This window comes from Ailuropoda melanoleuca, chromosome 8, assembly GCF_002007445.2.
Source record: "Ailuropoda melanoleuca isolate Jingjing chromosome 8, ASM200744v2, whole genome shotgun sequence".
In the NCBI taxonomy this organism is placed as follows: domain Eukaryota; kingdom Metazoa; phylum Chordata; class Mammalia; order Carnivora; family Ursidae; genus Ailuropoda; species Ailuropoda melanoleuca.
Window position 1 is genome coordinate 44879325 of NC_048225.1, and position 19655 is coordinate 44898979.

At 36.4% G+C, this 19655-nt stretch overlaps 1 protein-coding gene across 8 annotated transcripts in view; it reads left to right on the forward strand.

Annotated features, from left to right (window-relative positions):
* Window positions 1-19655, forward strand: part of DLG2 (discs large MAGUK scaffold protein 2) — a 1964683-nt gene that overhangs the window by 607979 nt on the left and 1337049 nt on the right. The gene's annotated exons all lie outside the window — the stretch shown is intronic.

A 19655-nucleotide genomic window follows, 5' to 3' on the forward strand; every position in this document is an offset into this window, starting at 1 on the left:
TCGGGAAGGACGGCGTTATTGTGGGAGAGGTTTTCTGACACTGTTCATTCAGCACTGAACCAGACAGGCCAGCTGTGGAATTCCAGTTGCGTAATTTAAGTGAATTACATCCTCTGTTAGCTTTTTAAACTTGTGTATCTTACTGAAGGAAGTCCAAAAAGAAAGTGATCGCCTTTCATGAAAAAAAAAAATTAAAGGCAGTTAAGACTTAATACCTAAAATAAGATTCTTAAAAAAAATGTCAATGTAAAGCGTTTCCCTCTTTTATTTTACTGGGGGAGTATTTTAATGTGTCTGGGGACTAAAGTTTTGTTTTCTGTGTTTACAAGTTTTATTAAAGAGCTCCCTGCTGCTCACTCTTTTGTAAGCCTTTTTGTTTTCTTTTTGAATTTCAAACAGGTAGTATTTATATTTTGATGACCAATTCTTTTACAACTACAGCCTGGTAGTATTCTGTGGGTCATTTTGCAGAGTTTTACGGAATTTGCTTTTTACTACTTTTAAGATTAAATTCAGCAATTAATTCTTCCCCATACATATGATGGATATAGTGAATGAAATGAAAAGAGATATTTAAAAACCTAGAGTGTGCCCAAATATCAGCTTGGATTTCTCCATCACCAACTCCTATTTCTATTATGGGGTATGGCATGCATTGTTCTATAAGCTCAGTGAATTGTAAATGTTTTCCCTCCTCATCTTTTTTGAAGGAGAAAAGTGTTGTTGTTGTTGTTTTTCAGAGAAATCTTCATACATATTTTGATTAAGAAATAACAATTGTTTTGATAGTCCATTGTCATATTTCAGAAGTGCAGGAAAACATGAGTCCAAAGTTCCTTTAATATGGGTTTTGGGAAATCCATTTTTTTTTTAAACTCTTGACTACTATCAGTGTGGTCTTTATAGGTTGAGCTGTAATTTTTTCTCACTTAAACTCATAAACAAAGGAATGAAAAGACTTTTACCAACAGTATCTTAATTCAAATGACTTTTGGATAATAAATTCTTAGTACTTTGGCTAGTCTGTACTGAGATACTGAAACTTCAATAGAAGCTCAGAACATGCACATTGCCACATACAACACATATAACCTTGCTTTAAGTTGTTTAACTTCAATTTTACATATGCTTAAGTCCTTTCAATAATTAGTTCTTGCACTTTCTTGCATCATTTTCTTCTGGGTTTATTTTTTCCTTCTGAGATAGCAAGGTTTGCAAAAGAGTTTACATTTCACTCGTGGTCTGATATTCCATCAAGTTGGCACAATGAAATCTTATCTGATAATTTTATCTTTAATTTTCATTTTATTTCCTATTATATTTTAAAGCATTTGATTTTATTTCTATTTGCCTAGAATAACTTACTTGCTTGGTTCTGATAAAGTCTTTTTCATAGTGTATAGCTTCTTATGTTTCCATGATTGAACATGACTGGTGTTACAGTGACCCAAAACTTTAAGGTGGTTAAGATTCAAAAAATAGAAGCACCCTTTATTTATTTATTTTTTCTGCACAGAATAAGCCTCAAACATACGATCTTTTGTTCAACAATGATTGCTTTGTTAATTGGATATTTATAATATAATACAGTCAAAATAATTTTTTGAGAGTGGAATATTTTATTATATTTCGTATGTGTTTTTATGTAACACAGGCATTAACACTGTGTTGTATGTATATGCTATATATGTGTGTCTCTATATCTAGTACGTGTGCACTATATATGTATATATAGTACACACACTATACACACACAATTTACAACTCTCAGAATGTGACTCATGGGTCACCATTTGTTCATTCATCTATCAAAAAATTTTGAAGGACAACTGTGATTTATGCAACATGCTAGAGTCTGGGAAACTAAGATCAATAGAAAATGGTCCTTGCTTTCAAGAAGTTTCCAATCTTGGAAAGGCCATAGACATGGAAACAAGCTAGTGGTTTGAAATATTACAGGACTAGTAATGGAAATCTATGCAGGGCATTATAGGGATAAAACAAAACAGAACACTGGCCAATTTTGCATGGGCTGGCTGGTCAAGAAAGGTTTCACTGTGAAGTCACCTCTCAGTTGAATCTTGACAGCTAATGGAGTTTTGCCAAGCAGCCTGGAGCGAGGAAGTCATGCCAGGTAGAGGGATTGACAAAAACATGGTAGTAAGAAGCAGAGCACTTTGGAGAGCTTCATATAGTTTGCAGTGGATGAAGCATGGGGTCTTGCAAAGCTGAACAGTGAATTAAAGGGCAAAACAAATAAATGGGAACTAAAGCCAGTGCTGTGAAACTTGACTGAGTGGTCATCAACAATCTAACTCTTTAGAAATTGTGTTATTTTGCCACCTATTTCCGGAAGGAGAGCTTTCTAAAGAAAGAAAAGAAATGAAAACTTCTAAACAAAGGGTATTCTTTATATTCTGTGTGTTTTTTTGTTGTTATTAGCTCTAAGTTTGAGTTTGATAAACATTCATATCATATGGGCTTGAATTTATCTTTTAATTTTTGAAGAATGCAATTAGAACAACTTAATCTGAGACTGCTTAAGCAAAAAAGGGGCAATGTGATCATTATAAAGATGTATAATAACTCATCATCTCAAATTGTTTATGCTGTACAAAAAGTACCTCTTTGACAAGAAAATATATAAGTTTGTTGTACCAGATGTCCATATCATCTTGTCCTCAGAAATGGCTCTATTTTTGAAAGTATTGATATTGATAATAACTTATATCCAGATGATACCTTTTGCTTTTCTAAATAGCTTTATGTTCCTCATCTCATTATTTTCCCTTTCATCCCGTTGCTATAAACATACCCATATACACTCACAAACCCACAATCTCTGAAATATGAATGGCAGATATTAGACCCATTTCACAGATAAGAAAGTTAAGATAGAGAAAGGAAATCGTCGGTTCCTCTGTTCCGTAGTGTGTCAGAAGCAGACCTAATGTAGGGCTCAGATCCCTTGACCTCGTTTACTGCTTTCCTTCTCATTCTAGTGTACGCTGCCACCTACTCGAGAGATTCAAGAATTCTCTTGTATTTTTGAAATTCCTTAATAGCAAATATAAGAACTTTTTAGAAAAAGAGTGTAGCAAAATGATTTTAAAGCATAGGTTTTTGGGATTGCAAAAGAACTACATTTGGGTCTATTTTTCTCACGGATTGCATAGAAACTTTTTTTGAACAAAAAAATTTTTGATCTCCTGAAGTTCAATAATAATAATAATAATAATAATAATAATAATATAAGAAGAAGAATTATGTGAGCTAAGGCATGTAAACACCACAAAAAAATCTTAGAATATAGTAAGTACTCAGTCGATTTAACTCATAACTGATAAAGTTGAGGCCACTGGATAGGGGTAAGACTTCACACTTGCTTTCAGCAAAAATCATGTTAAGAAAGTCTAGGAATTAAGCACAATTAGAAGAAATTTATAATTAATGAGAAACATATTCAGGTATAATATCCCTCTACCACCACTGTTACCATCACTACCACACATGTATGTACTAGCCTGTAAACTCCACAGAAACCGGGATTTCAGTTTGTTTTGTTCAAGTGTCTGTATCATCAGCATCAAGAACAATGACATATACATAGTATGTGCTGAATAAATACTTGTTAGATGATTGTTTTAACTGAGTACCAGATTTCTCTTTATTCCTCAGCTTCTCCCCGAGATTTATTTATCTTAACACTTTTTAAGTTATTTTGAGAGAAAGGAAAAAACAAAATCATAGACTTTAAAGTCATATAGGCTTTTGGGATTAAATACTGGATTTGGCAGTCACAAACCACTCGCATTCAGTCACGCTTACAGATCTGCACAGCCAGGTCGTATAACTAGGTTAGAGGGAATCTGTAACTCAAACTAAAACAATTTATTGGATGCCTAATCTACTCTACAATTCAGACATTCATCATGCTTATTTCTACCAGGTTTATTCAATTAAGTCATTCTTTTCTAAACACAGTACCCTTTTCTGCCCCTGAGTATTTGCTAAAATTGTTTCCTTCAATGGGAATCCCTTCTCTGTATGGTCATGCTTGTCTAAATTCTATTCTTCCTTTAAGAAATAGAACAGGGTGTCTATCTTACAAAAAGCTGATGCAGCCACATAACTCCCTTACTTTATCCCTCCTTTGATTTAATGAGTGCAATTTTTACATCATTCATGACGATAAATCTTATATTGCCTTATGCCATCACTTTGCCATTATAATCTTACATTGCTAGGTAATTTTTACCATGTTTGGTTATTGCCCTCACTGCAACTAGATTTTAAGCATTTTGAGGACAAAAGCTATATACTATTTTGTTCATTTTTCCCCTTGTAGTTTATATGTTAGGAATTAAAAAAAAAATGATGACTGATTGGAAGGGAAACTTGGAGAAACTCTACATCCTTATGCTACTGATGCCTACTCTCAGCTAGATTTCATGATACATCCCACATATTGATTCTTTTAATAAACACATTATTTTGTTGTAGGCAGGGCCTGGAGTCATGAATCAGAATGTGTGGACAGTTTGTGTAACACCTATGGCTCATCCAAATCAGGAATGGGCTCTCTCGGGATTTCAGTTGAATAATTATCTCTTTTAGGAGGCCAATAATACATTAGTCCCTCACTGGGCCCTTATATTATGGCCTCCAAAGGGTGTGCACCTGCTCAGTAGATCGGGTTTATGGTACCTAAGCCTACTCGATGTATTGGACTTAAAATTTCTAATGACGGTCTTTAATACAAAACTTTAAAAAATAATACGAGGAATTAATTGATAAAGAATAAAACAGCACCGCAAACAATAACAATGATAGCTACAATTTGTTAAACTGTTAATATAAGCCCTGACTACACCAATAACTTTGCACATATTCTTTCAAAATGCTTTCCAGTGACCTATGATGTAAGAATCATCCTCATCATTATTTTATAGATAAGGGAACTGAAGTTTAGGGAACAAAAATAATTTGCCTGATGTCACACAAATATTAAGTGCCCATGAAGCTAGCTTTTAAATCAGGTCGGTTCTACTATAAACCTTTTTAAAACCTTCCTAAATAGGCAATAGATATATGAACTATAACTACTGTATCACAGACACCACAAATCCTTTTTTCAATAAGGTAAGGAATTAACTAAATAATAAAATTGTGTGTGTTTTACATAGTATGACCTTACCATTCCTTTTCTTTGATTCTTTCTAGTAAATGGTGATTGGAGCCAGAGCATGAGGCTTTGTTCTGATTCTATATTCATTCAGTCACCAAATATTTAATGAGCATCTGTTATGTGTCAGGCACTGACCTAGTTGCTAAAAATACAGGATGGAATAAAGCAGACAATAATCAGACAATAATCCTTATCCTTATAGAATTTAAATGCTACTAAGGTAGATGGACAGTAAAAAAGACAGTGAAGTAAAATGCATAGTGTAGTGGTGTTTGGGTGGCTCAGTCTGTTAAGCGTCCAACTCTTGTTTTTGGCTCAGGTCATGATCTCATGGGTCATGAGATTGAGCCCTGAGTTGTGCTCCACACTCAGCATGGAGTCTGCTTAAATTTCTCCTTCTCCCTGTGCCCCTCCCCCCACATCATGGTGTGCTCTTAAAAAAATGCATAGTGTATAACAGCAAATGCTAAAAAGAAAATAAATAAATAAAACATGGAAAGAATACCAGAAATGTGAATGTGGAAAGGGGTTGAGGTTACAGTTTTAGATAAAGTGGTTAGTGAGAGTCTCACTAGGATGGTGACTTTTGAGTAAAGACCTAAAGGATATGAAGGGATTATCCATATAGGAAATGGTAGCAGAAAGTGCAAAGGCCCTGAGGTGGGAGCCGGAGCCGGCCCAGCCTTTGAAGGAATGTCTAAGAAGCCAGTGTGGCTGGCAAGAGAAAGATCAAGAGGGAGCAGCTCATGTAGGACTTCGTAGGTTAGGCTGCTTTTCTCGGTGAAATGGAATGCCAGCAGGGATTTTCGGAAAGAAGGCACTTGATTTGGCCAATGTTTTCACAAGGTCATTCAGGCTGCTGTGTTGAAAGAGACTAAGAGAGTAAAGGCCAGAGCATAGAAACTAGTTAGAAGTTCCTGCAGTAATCTAGGTAAGAAATGTTAATAGCTTGGATCAGGTGATACTAGTTGAGACTGGAAACAAGTTATCTAGTTCTGTATGCAATTTTACTTTTGGGCATTTATCTTTGTTTTTCCTGCCCTGCTATGAGATCCCATCAGCTCTGGGGTATTCTTTCTCAGCTCTTCTATACTTAACCAGTATTAATTAGAGAAAAATGCTTTACTATATGGTTGCCATTGCAGTTTTACTGCTTTTTAATCATCTGAACGTTTTGAAGGGTACTCACCCAAGATTTATGTTATGCATATACATTCAAGACTTCATTTTATTTTTGGCTTCAGATCTTCTGATCTTCAGGGGACTACCCTAGTTCTGAAATGAATCTACTCCAAGCTACTTGAGGGCAGGAACCATGTCTTATATGCATTTATATCCCCATTGCTTTGCACATGGCAAATGATAAATACATGTTTGCTAAATGAGGGATTGAATGAGTGTTAGTCACTTAAAAAGTTGGACATATTTTACAGAGTGTCTTTGGATTAGGCATGGTACCACCAAATAAGAATACATACACAACAAGAATTGATTTTGCTTTTGACAAATTTCCTGTCTAATGGCAAATTATCGCCTCTTTTATGACAGTATTTCTCCAACATCAGAATCTCTAGGGAAGCAGCCTGGGAATCTGGAAATTATGCTAGGTAATTCTTATCATAAGACAAGTTTGGAAAACACTGCCTTATGGCTTATGTTTGGAATTATAGTAAGTCAACAAGTTTGTTGAGAAATTGTTATGTGTTAATATTTTGTAAGTAACATATATATCACAAGTTTTTCAAACTTTTTGGACTGCAACCCATAGTAGAAATATAAATTAAAAATTGCAACTCAGTATGTATAATTTTCACAAAGCAATACTTAACTTTCCCAAAAGCTATGCATTCTGGCATTTTCTGTTCTATTTTTACCTTCTCAAATTTTTTTTCTTTTTTATAATTTTGCTCGGGATTTTCTAGATGTATTTTAATCAGAAAAAATGGTTGAGGAATTACAATTCATACTGACCCATTTAAAACTGGTTTTATCATTTACCCTTATTAATGAGTTTGAATGGGTACAAAATGGGTTATAACTCACAATTTGGAAAACACTATAACATGTTCCCTGCTTTAAGGATCGTACAACCTCAATTAGGATTATGCATCTGGGAGATGATGAATTACAATAGTTGGCAAACACCAAGAGGGAAATGTGTGAAAGCTGTGCACTGAACACAGGCTAGGTGTCCATATACCCTGGCCCATTTACTGATTAATGGAGTCATTTGAGAATTCATGGTTCAGCACTTACTTTACTTCCGTGGCCCTGACCCTGGCCTTTGAGGCTTAGCCTGTCCACCAACATACCTCAGTAAGCCTAATAGCAATAGCTAATGTTTATGGAGTATTAGTGATATGATGGCAGTCACTGTTCAAAGTACTTCACTCATTTAATCTTCACAACAACTCGAAGAGGTGTTTTATTAAGCACATTTTACAGGTGAAGGGACTTAGTTACAGAGGTTTAGTTGTCCAGGGCCTCCAGCAAGTAACTGGCACGAGGATAAATGCCAGATACAGGAACTGATGCTCAGGATAGGGCAGTACCTGGAAGAAAACCTCTCTTACTCTTGATCCTTGCTCTGGTGCTTAGTAGTCTGGCTTCTGATTCTCTTCACCAAGGGGCGGCTTTGCATATCTTTAATTTCAGTGACTCTGTTGGCTGTTCTCTGGCTTGTCGATTTAGCTTCTGATCAGATCCCAGTTCCCCTGATTTGGGTGTGTCATAGTTTCTTCCATTAGCTAGTGCCCAGAAGAATTCCCACGGGCCTGGTAACCTATACCTCCCATGATTCTAGGGGTGCTTATACTAAAGAGACAGTCATAACCAACTGAGGTATGGGCACCCTTTGAAAGAGGCCAATTTGCTCAATTCTGCTCCTGTTATTAGTGCAGTAAATAAGGTAATAAAACTCCCCAGGACGAATTGGTGTTGCTAGGAGAACCTAGCTCTTAAGAATTGAAAAGGGAAAGATGAACAATAAAACAAAGAGACATTTGACCCCGGAAAGCTCTGGCCCTAAATAATTCCCAAATGTAAACTAGATTTTTTCTTTTTGTTTAAACTCATAAAGGACTTTGACACTTTAAAAACAGGCAGAATTTAATTGAAAGATGCTGAGGGAATGCCTTTCTTCAAAATGAAAGTTCGATGAATAGACAAATTTTGAGTCATGTTTTATTTATTATTTATTTTCTAATGAGTGTACTTAGATTCACATATTCTTTAAAAAGGTATACATGGGTTTATTTATTTGTTTTTTTTTTTTAAGGTTGTACCTAGATTTGAAGAGGAAAGTGAGACCACAGGGTATGTAGTGAGCTTGGAATGGAAGGATTTGGGTAGGTTTCTGGACCAGACCCCTTAATCTTGCTGGTGTAACTAAAGGAGCCCTTTGCACTTATGTTGTATGTTTAGTCAATTAATTTATAATCTGTACTCTTTCAAACTCTTTAGGGAAAGTAAACATAGAAATCAGTTTTGAATGGGTCAGTATGAACTGTATCTTAACTGTTTTTATCGTTATAAAAGCAATATATACTCATTATAGGAAATGTGTAAAGTACAAAGGAGGAGAACAATTTATACTTGCTCATAGTCTTGCCACTCATATATAAAATCTCTGTATTCTTTTCATTTTTTAAATATATTTGTGTATGTGTATATATACAAATATATGTGTTCTGTGTGTAACATATGTAGGATCAAGATATATTATTTATACCCTGCGTTTTCATTTAATACCATATCGTAAGAACATTTTCACATCATTAATAATTCTTCATAAGCATCTTTTTTAATGGCTGCATACCAGGGAAACTTTTTTGAAAAGTAAATAAATAAAGGTAGGAGGGAACAGAAAGCATTGTTTTTCTCAGACCATTACTTTTCAGCAGAGGATAGAGAGCTTTCAAGTATAACCTTGGAATAGCTTTGAAATGAGATGCAGTTTGGAAAAAATATACGGTGAGTCTGAGTTTCAAAAGAGTCATTGCCACTGTACTTCAAACAGGAAAACTATGTATACTTAATGCAAATATGTTCCTTTAGCTAGTCTCCTAACACTGTTTCTATACTCACCCCACCAAATAATTGCTTTGAGCTGTTTGTGTGTGTGTGTGAGTGTGTGTGTGTGTGTGTGATTATTTTAAACAGAAGCCAACAGACAACTTCCTTATTATCACTATTCTCCTAGGTATTTAGAGCAGAAACATAGAAATCATTTTTAACTCTCCAGCCCCCATAGAAATTTAATCAGCCCACCAATCCTGTAGAATCTACCTCTTGTCTCTTTCTACCTCTTTCTTCCTCAGTGGAGGCTCTCGTTACCTCTCAATGTAGGCACATCCTGACTAGTTTCCCTATTCTCTCTTTGTTTTACCTTCAAATTTACCCTCCCCATGGTGTAACTAAACTTATTTTTCTAAAACATAGATAAGAAGTGGCTATCCATTTCTCGGTTCAAGAACTTTCTGTGTTTCCCACTGCCATAAAAAATTTTTCATCCTTTTGGTATGGCCTCAACCACCTTTCCATCATTATCTCAGCTGCACTCCACTTACACACAACATATATAGCCAGAATCCAGTCCAACCATGTATCCATCCACTGCTCATACCATAGCAGTGATATGGAAAAAATGAATGTTTGGTAGAAAACCTAGGTTTGAAATCCATCATCTCCACTTAAAAAATAGTCTGCAATACTTCTGGGTGAGTAAATAAGTTTTTCTGATGTTTACTTTCTAGATGTTCTAATTGAAGCGATAATGATATCATCAACCTAATAGCACAAGCGTGGCTTTAGACAGATAAATCCTGAGTGGTATGCAGGATCCCCTCAGAACATGTCAAATATTTGAAGAAAGCCAATGAAATGCCAATGGAAGCAGTGAAGAGGGTTAGCTTTAAACTTAGTAGTTTTGTGAACTTGTGTAGCTGACAATTCCCTTACAGTATATTTTGAATCCAGTGGATATGGGCTAGGAAAAAGTTCCTTTCTACAATTTTGGAATTCATGAGATAGTGACTGTGAAGAACAATATTGAGTCGATAGTTGAGAAACTGAGAAAAATCACTCTCAATATCTGCGTTATATATCTCCCAGCCAAGATCTCTACATGAGCTATAACCTCAGTCAGCTAAGTAAAAACCCTCAAAATTTCTTGGGAAACCAACCACAAAATTTGCATAATTCTTTCCTTAGTGGGCAGATATCTCTAATCCTGAAGAGATTTTGATTAATTATAGAATAATGAAGGAAATTAAACCTTTTTATTAATATTTTTGTTATATAACAATTATATATATTTGGTAGTATATGTATTTGTATTTTTAAAGAGAATTTGCTAGATTAAAATATTTAACAAATTCACCTTTAGAATGTCAAAAAATTAATTTTAATTTGAGATTTTAAGATGAGAAATAGAAAGAACCTTACCATTTGGACTGTAGTAGAAGATACAAGAGAGCTTAGAATTCATATCTTGGTATAATTTTCAGATATAAAAAAAATTATTTAAATACTTGGGAAGGTTTGTTTATCATTCAGGTAAAGTACAGTTTAGGGAAAATTTTAAAAGGAAAATATTTATAAATGCAGGTTAAAATATATAAGGGGAATTTGGGACACCTGGGTGGCGCAGTTGTTAAGCGTCTGCCTTTGGCTCAGGGCGTGATCCCAGCGATCTGGGATCGAGCCCCACGTCAGGCTCTTCCGCTGGGAGCCTGCTTCTTCCTCTCCCACTCCCCCTGCTTGTGTTCCCTCTCTCGCTGGTTGTCTCTCTCTGTCAAATAAATAAATAAATAAAATCTTTAATATATATACATATATATATGGAATTTAATTACATTATAAAAACTTCCTTAACAGTGATTGTAGAAATCTTGCTAGATTTATAAATAGAACAGTAAATTATAAGTTGAATTTAAGAAGTTAGGTAAAAATCTAGACTTTTAATTTATAGTTTAAAAATTAAATATTAATTTTGCAAACCAAGAGAGCTCCAAATAATCTTTTCTGAACACAAAAGAATAATTAAAACACACACATTGCACACTGTAGGGCTGTTACAAAGCATGAACAGAATAATGTATATGAAAAACTTTGTAAATTCTAAAACACTGTAAAAACATTTGCCATTATTTTTTCCTTCTAATTGGTTTTCCTCAGTCTGTTACTTTAGATTTGAAAAGTATTTGCCTTTTCTCTCCCTTGCTTAGTAATTGTTCAGTCAATCAAGACCCTGCCAGTTAGTATCTTCTCCCAGGTAGACCTTCACTGTTTCCTATTCCTCCAGTATTTTGTATTACTTTGTATTGTCAGTGTAATATTAGTGTATTGTATTACTAGCGTAGCACTTTGTATTACCAGTGTAACATGTGTATATCCCTAATATTGGAGATGTTTACTCATTTTTACTTATGTTTCTCTTCTAGAACAGAATTCTGTATCTTCTTCAGTTAACTTTTTTTTTAAGTGAACATTAATTGAATCTCCCTTATGTACTAAACACTGTATTTTTACAAGAAACGGAGTCATTATTAAAGGATATTTATGTCTGTGTTTAGTAGATAATGAGTTATTGAATTTAATTTGAAATAAAAAAACATTCTGTCCAAAGAATATTCTATTATAACATTTTTAGAAAAGCAGTTGATTAGTTCAAAAAATTCAGTTAATGTAACTAGCAAATAAGAAAAATTCAAAATACATTAAAGAAAAATTGAGACTTCACCAGCATAGTGAAAAGCACTCACTTTCCCTTTTAGGTCTAAAACACTGTTTTAGTTCAGATAAACAAGTTAGAGGATAGTTTTGCAAAATTATGGGCGCAGTAGAGGCCGGGGGTGGGTGGAGATCGGTGAGACAGAACTGTTTATCTGTAATGAGAATTACTCAGTCAAGGCTGTCTGCCCATTCCTATTATGCGGACTCTGCTGCCCACCTCCCATTCCTTCCCTGCTTCCAGTCCACCACAATCAACAAGGCTGTTTTCCGTTTTCTTTAGTCCAACAGTCAATAACATTGATTTTTGCAACACTAGGTGATTCTCACCTCTTCCCTCATTATCCCCTCCTTCAGGGCTAAACAAAGCCAAGTTCCCGGGGTGCACCACAGTCTGCAGAGCTTGTAAGACAGAAATGGCTAGAGGCAGAATATAGGGCTTTGGCTGGGTGGGAGGGACAGTCAGTGCCACAAAATCCCTCAGGAGCATCCTGGGCAGAATATTTTTGACACAATCTTAAATTAAGAGATAATATATCCTCCAGAGAAAAAGAGCACATAAAATGTCTATCTTCTTCACTGCAGTTCCATTGAGTAGGCTGAGGGGGAAAAAGCCCTGAGGTTCTATTTCCATGTGTAATTCTTACTGAGCCTTATTCAAATAGACAGATACTACTCCTGGGGAAGAGGCCAACTATTGGGGATGAGCCAAAAGAGCAGTAATACATAACAGGACCATCGATGGCCAGTGTATCACACAAAAAACGGAAGAATTTACTCAATGAGTGCTTACTATGTTCTGGGAATTTCATAATCTGTATTTATTTTAATCCTTATAACAACCCTGTCAGGTATTACTGCCACCATTTAATAGACAGTGAAACTAAAACCTAGAGGGGCACATTCATATGCCCAAAGTCACATAGCAAGAAGATTATACAGCCAGTCTTTCTCAAATACACCATACTGCCTTCTAGAACCACTGACTTTTCTTCTTGAGAGTTCATGCAAAATCTTTAATAATTGGAAGGAATGGAAACATGACCCCTCTGTTTACAGATGAAGGGGAAAGTGTTAAAATGTTTTGATTCAGTACATGGTAGGGCTGAGGGAATGATAGAGGGTTTTGTTTGGTAGCCAAGAGAAGCAACTGAGAGAGAAAACTTCAGGTACTCTTTAGGAAAGATTTAGCCCAAGCTTGTGAAGAGGTGCCTAAATGCAGGGTTTTTAAAGATTGGAAGAGAATCTCAGGTTTCTAGACTATCTGGGCTGTCATACTGTAGAATTTCATGTGACCAATCAGGGTTTGCTCAAGTAACACCACCTCTTAAATGTTACAGCCTTAGGTTTGAATTTTTTTTCTAGCTATGTCGATTACATAGGCATAGATTTTATTGTATGACTTAAATGTGCTAATGTATACAATCCTGTCAAAGTGTCTTTCCTGCAAGGGAAACAGAGCCAATGGTAGAATTCTCCCTTCTTCAGTGATGTCTCCCTCTCATCCCTCCTGCCCCATAATAGGAAAGTTAATTCCCAGTCTTCCTTTCTGCTGAGGTGTAAGTAAGGGTGATGGTACTACTCCCAGACAAAACACCGTAGGAATCAAAGTCTTAACAATTGACATCAAGTTCAACCATAACGATTAATTTCAAGCCTACACCCCCAAGTGGTGGAGGAATGTAGGTATCCCTAGAGCTGTCTAGCAGTTTCTGAAGATACACTCTAGAGCTGTGCTGTCCAGTAGAATGGCTGGCTAGTCACATGTGGCTATTAAGCATTTGAAATGTGGCAACTCTGAACTGAAATACATTATAAGTATAAAATCAATATTAGAGTTTGAAGACACAGTATGGGGAAAAAGTAAAGTATCTCATTAATATTTTTACTTGGTTACATGTTAAAATTATAATATTTGGTTATATCAGGTCAAATAAAATGTAGTATCAAAATTAATTTTATCTGTTTCTTTTTACTTTATTCAATAAGGTTACTAGAAAATTTAAAAATACATATATGGCTGATATTTTGGTTCTCATTATATTCTTCTTTGACAATGGTGATCTAGAGGCTAAAAGGTAACTCATTCTTTCCGTGAATAATCTGGTCCTTGACCAAGATATTTTGAAGCGGTTTTTATAATCAATGTAGTTAGCAGTCTTTCTCCCTCTCCAATTTTGAAAAGAAGGATAGGACTTCTTCTAACCTGGTGGTTCTGAGATCTTAACACAACAATTGAATGTTAGACTTTAAAGGGAACTCAGAGATTTCAAGTTTTAACTCTCAACTGAGATTCAGAGAGATTAAATGACTTGGACAAACAGCTAATGTCCAGTGCTTTTCCCATTCAAATGCACTGCCTCTCAAATGCATGGCCATTATTCCTGATGAGCTTAAATGTTTATACCATTTTGGGAAAACACAAACCTTGTCATTTGGGTGTGGGCATGCTTTCTAGGGGGAAAGCTTTCTCTTCTGCCCTGTTCCAATGTGGTTCCAATGGAGAACTCCTATTTGAACTTCCAAATTTTATATTAGTTTAACCTTCTCAGTGGATCCTTCTTGCTATAGGCAAAATTAATCACTTTCCACTCTTCCTTGAACTGCACTGCCCTATTTTAGCTCCAAACTCATTGCATGGTATTGACTTAAGGCAAAGTGCTTGTTTTATGGGCCCAGCGTTGGATGCATGGTAGACCTGCAGTAAATATTTATTGAATTGAACTGTTTTTTGAAAACTTTCACAGACTGTTCTTTACATCTGAATTCTTGTTATTCTATAGGTCAACACTCCATAAAAATTGGGGAGAAAAAAGCCCAACCTCTCTTTCTCTCTCTCTCTCCCCCGTGTGTGTATGTGTGTGTATGAATGTGTGTATTGGTGTGTATATATTTTTAAATCACTCATACTTACAAAATGCTGTCATGTGTTGGAAATGCCATTCCTTAACACTTCTCTAAATCTCCCAATTAGTCATATGTTGAATTTCCTCATCAAAGAGATCTTCTCTATATAAATGAAGTTGGACCTGTCAGTCAGGGCGGATTGAGTAGGCCTGTAGAAACCATGATTCAGACAATCTCATTTCCATGGTGTATGCCTTAAATGCCACATCTTCAGTCAGCAGTTAGTCTCCCATGAAAACAAAATTGAGCTTTGCATTCCCTTTGGGTTTTAAAAATGCACATTGGGGTTTGTGCTGAGAAGTGCAAATGTGTAGCCATACTAGTGATGCATTCTTTTTGGCCCTTTGGCTTTCTCCAGGTGAGACTTAGAAATGGCTTCATTTCCCCAGAAAATTGATTATAATTTTCCATAAATCCTGTCTATTGATACCTTTATTTTAACATTACAAAATATATAGTAGTTCAAAGAAAGAGGAAATGAAGTTTTTTGTTTCATTTTGTTTAGCTTGTCATGTCTTAGGTTTAGTTCCTTTCTCTCTTTCTATGTAGGTATGTCAGGATGAGAGACAAGTCTGAATACATAGAAGTCCTGGTTCTAGCCCTTTGACCTGACTCTTCCTATTTTGTTCTCACTACTGACACTCTTATTTTTTAGGCTGCAGAAGTAAAAGACCTGGACTCCTAACAGTCCATCATATTCATGCCCACTGATACAAGAGATTTTAAACTCATGTAATGGAGACCCATTTATTCAACTTTTATTCATTGGACATCAACTATGTTTTAGCCACAGAGGCAGGTGCCTTCAGATATATATTTGTTTAAATCCCTTTTTCAAAGCTGAGGTAAATGAAACTAAGAGACATTAGGTGATCTCCCCCAAATCATTGCTTATAAATATTAGATCAAGCACTTAAGCTAAAGTCTTTATGGTATAAAAACTTGTGCTCATTCTATAACACCCCACTACTGCTCCAGAGTATAAAAGAGACTGTGGCTCACAGTAGTTAAGAATGGGGAAATCTGGATTCTACTACTTAATAGTCCTTTGATCTTGGGTGTGTTATTTGCCATCACTGAGCTTCCTCATTTCCTTATCTGTAAAGTGTGGATAATTATATTATGTACTGTATGTGCTTGTAGTTAGGGTTATATAAATTAATCCATAGAATGGATCTGGTGTTTATTAAGAGCTCAGTAAACATATATTCATTCATTTATTTAATTTATTAGTTTTTAAAGATTTGATTTATTTATTTGACAGAGCAAGCACAAGGGGGGAGGAAGGAAAGGGAGAGGGAGAACTCACTCCCCACTGAGCAGGGAACCCAGTGCTGGGCTCAATCCCAGGACCCTGAGATCATGACCTGAGCTGAAGTCAGATGCTTAACCAACTGAGCCACCCAGGCGCCCCATTTATATAATCTTATTAAAAGTAATAACATTTGGCTATGCCTCCTTATAATAATTATTAATGATTTTTAGCATTTATTATTAGGTTACTATAGTAGGTATTTCAACTGTATTAACTTTTCACAACAAATTCGAGGTAGATGATATTACCCTGTATTTACAGATGCGGAAATGAAAATTCTCAAATGTCAGGGTCCTTGTTACAAGGTAAGGACAACTTATCAATACAGTTGATAAGTGTTAAATTGGAATCAGAATAAAAGTCTGGCTGGGGCGCCTGGGTGGCACAGCGGTTAGGCGTCTGCCTTCGGCTCAGGGCGTGATCCCGGCGTTATGGGTTCGAGCCCCACATCAGGCTCCTCTGCTATGAGCCTGCTTCTTCCTCTCCCACTCCCCCTGCTTGTGTACCCTCTCTCGCTGGCTGTCTCTATCTCTGTCGAATAAATAAATAAAATCTTTAAAAAGAATAAAAGTCTGGCTAATTCCAATCTCTTTCTTTTTTTTTTTCTTCTTCCAAGTTTTTACTTAAATTCAAGTTAGTTAACCTATAGTGTAGTATTCATCTCAGGAGTAGAATTTGGTGATTTATCACTTACATATAACACCCAGTGCTCATCACAAGTGCCCTCCTTAATACCCACCACCCATGTGGCCCATGCCCCACCCACCTCCATCCATCAATCCTTGGTTTGTTATCTATCATTAGAAGCCTCTTATGGCTTGTTTCCCTCTCCAATCTCTTTCTATTGTGCTATTCTGTCTCCTTGAATTTTTCCCCCATCTACCAGATAGAAGCTATTAGGGTTGGATTCTCTCATTACTGTTGTAGTTGGAGCCTCAGAGGGTGAGAAGGGCATGAAAATTGATGTGTAGCCTTCCAGCTGCAACAGCAATGAACTAAAATCCTGGTCCCACTACCTCCTGCTCTTATGCACTCTTGCAGCTCTGGTACCTGAGTCCTTCATCAACACAAACTTCTATTTCATCCTCAGCTCAAAACTGCTATTTCTACCAAGGCTCACAACCTATAGGTCTGGGTGGAAAGACCCTCACTCAGCTCCTCAGTGACTTGATCTATCAATGTGTATAAATTTGGAGGCTCCAGAAAGAGCCTGATTCTTTTGTAATATTTTTTTTTGCACTAGAAAATTCTACCAGCTGTCCACAACCCTTTTTCAAACATCTTGTTTTTTTTTTCTACCTCTACTATTGCTACTCTAGTACAAGGTTCCTTTTCTTTCTTGCTGGGATTACCATATTGTATTCTTTTTTTAAATAATATTTATTATATTATGTTAGTCACCATACAGTACATCCCCAGTTTTTGATAAAATTCCATGATTCATTACTTGTGTATAACACCCAGTGCACCATGCAATACATGCCCTTCTTAATACTTATCACCAGTCTATCTCATTCCCCCACCTACCTCCCCTCTGAAGCCCTCAGTTTGTTTCCCAGAGTCCATAGTCTCTCATGGTTCATTCCCCCTTCTGTTTACCCCCCTTTTCGTCTTCCCTTTCTTCTCCTACCGATCTTCCTACTTCTTATGTTCCATAAATGAGTGAAACCATATGATAATTGTCATTCTCTGCTTGACTTATTTCGCTTAGCATTATTTCCTCCAGTCCCGTCCATGTTGCAACAAATGCTGAGAAATCAGTCTTTCTGACGGCTGAGTAATATTCCATTGTATATATGGACCACAGCTTCTTAATCCAGTCATCTGTTGAAGGGCATCTTGGCTCCTTCCACGATTTAGCTATTGTGGACAATGCTGCTATGAACATTGGGGTGCATATGGCCCTTCTCTTCACCTACGTCCATATCTTTGGGGTAAATACCCAGTGGTGCAATTGCTGGATCATAGGGTAACTCAATTTTTAACATTTTAAGGGACCTCCACACTGTTTTCCAAAGAGGCTGTACCAAGTTGCATTCCCACCAACAGTCACCAAGGAATTGTTGAAAAGGAAAAACAAAGCTGGGGGCATCACGTTGCCAGATTTCAAGCTATACTACAAAGCTGTGATCACAAACACAGCATGGTACTGGCACAAAAACAGACACATAGGCCAACGGAACAGAATAGAGAACCCAGAAATGGACCCTCAACTCTTTGGGCACCTAATCTTTGACAAAGCAGGAAAAAACAGTCAGTGGAAAAAAGACAGTCTCTTCAATAAATGGTGCTGGGAACATTGGACAGCTACATGCAAAAGAATGAAACTTGACCACTCTCTCACAGCATACACAAAGAAACTCCAAATGGATGAAAGACCTCCATGTGAGACAGGAATCCATCAAAATCCTAGAGGAGAACATAGGCAGCAACCTCTTTGACATTGGTCACAGCAACTTTTTTGCATGACCCGTCTCCAAAGGCAAGAGAAACAAAAGATAAAATGAACTTGTGGGACTTCATCAAGATAAAAATCTTCTGCTCAGCCAAGGAAACAGTCAAAGAAAACTAAGAGGCAGCCCATGGAATGGGAGAAGATATTTGCGAATAACACTACAAATAAAAGACTGGCATCCAAGATCTACAAAGAACTTCTCAAACTCAACACACAAGAAACAAATAAACAAATCAAAAAATGGGCAGAAGATATGAACAGACACTTTTCCAATGAAGACATACAAATGGCTAACAGACACATGAAAAAATGTTCAAAATCATTAACCATCAGGGAAATTCAAATCAAAACCACATTGAGATACCACCTTACACCAGTTACAATGGCAAAAATTGACAAGGCAGGAAACAACAAATGTTGGAGAGGATGTGGAGAAAGGAGATCCCTCCTACCATATTATATTCTTAACTAGGGCTTCCTTCATCTATTCTTGACCCACTCTAGACTGTTTTTAATGATGCATCTGGAGAGATTTTTCAGTTATGAATTTGATCATGTCACACACCTGCTTAAAATGTTGAAAAGTCTTTGCCTTGCTCTAAATATGTTTGACAACATCTTGTGTGATCTAACTCCAGCCTGCCCATCTAGCTTCACTGTCCATCACACCCTTTTCCCTGTGTGAGCTGTATTCTCTTCAGTTCCCCCCAAATATTAGGTTCCTTTCCAATATAGCCATTGATACATTCTTTCCCCAGAATGTCCACCACCAGCCCTTCATTTGGTTAAGTCCTACTCACCCTTTGGATCTCATCTCAAACCCCCATCCTTCCATCCCTGTTTCTTTATTCTAGATCTGGCCCCCAGTATAAACTCTATCATCTGAACCCATTGTTAATAGTACCTACCATACTCTGCTAGAATATGTGCATTTCCTGGGTTGATTACTCTCTGTCTCCCAACTAGCCTGCAAATTCCATGATGATAGAAACCATAGCAATTTGTCTGCATTTCAAGCTCAGCCTTAAATACCATGCCCTACCGTAAATATATATTAC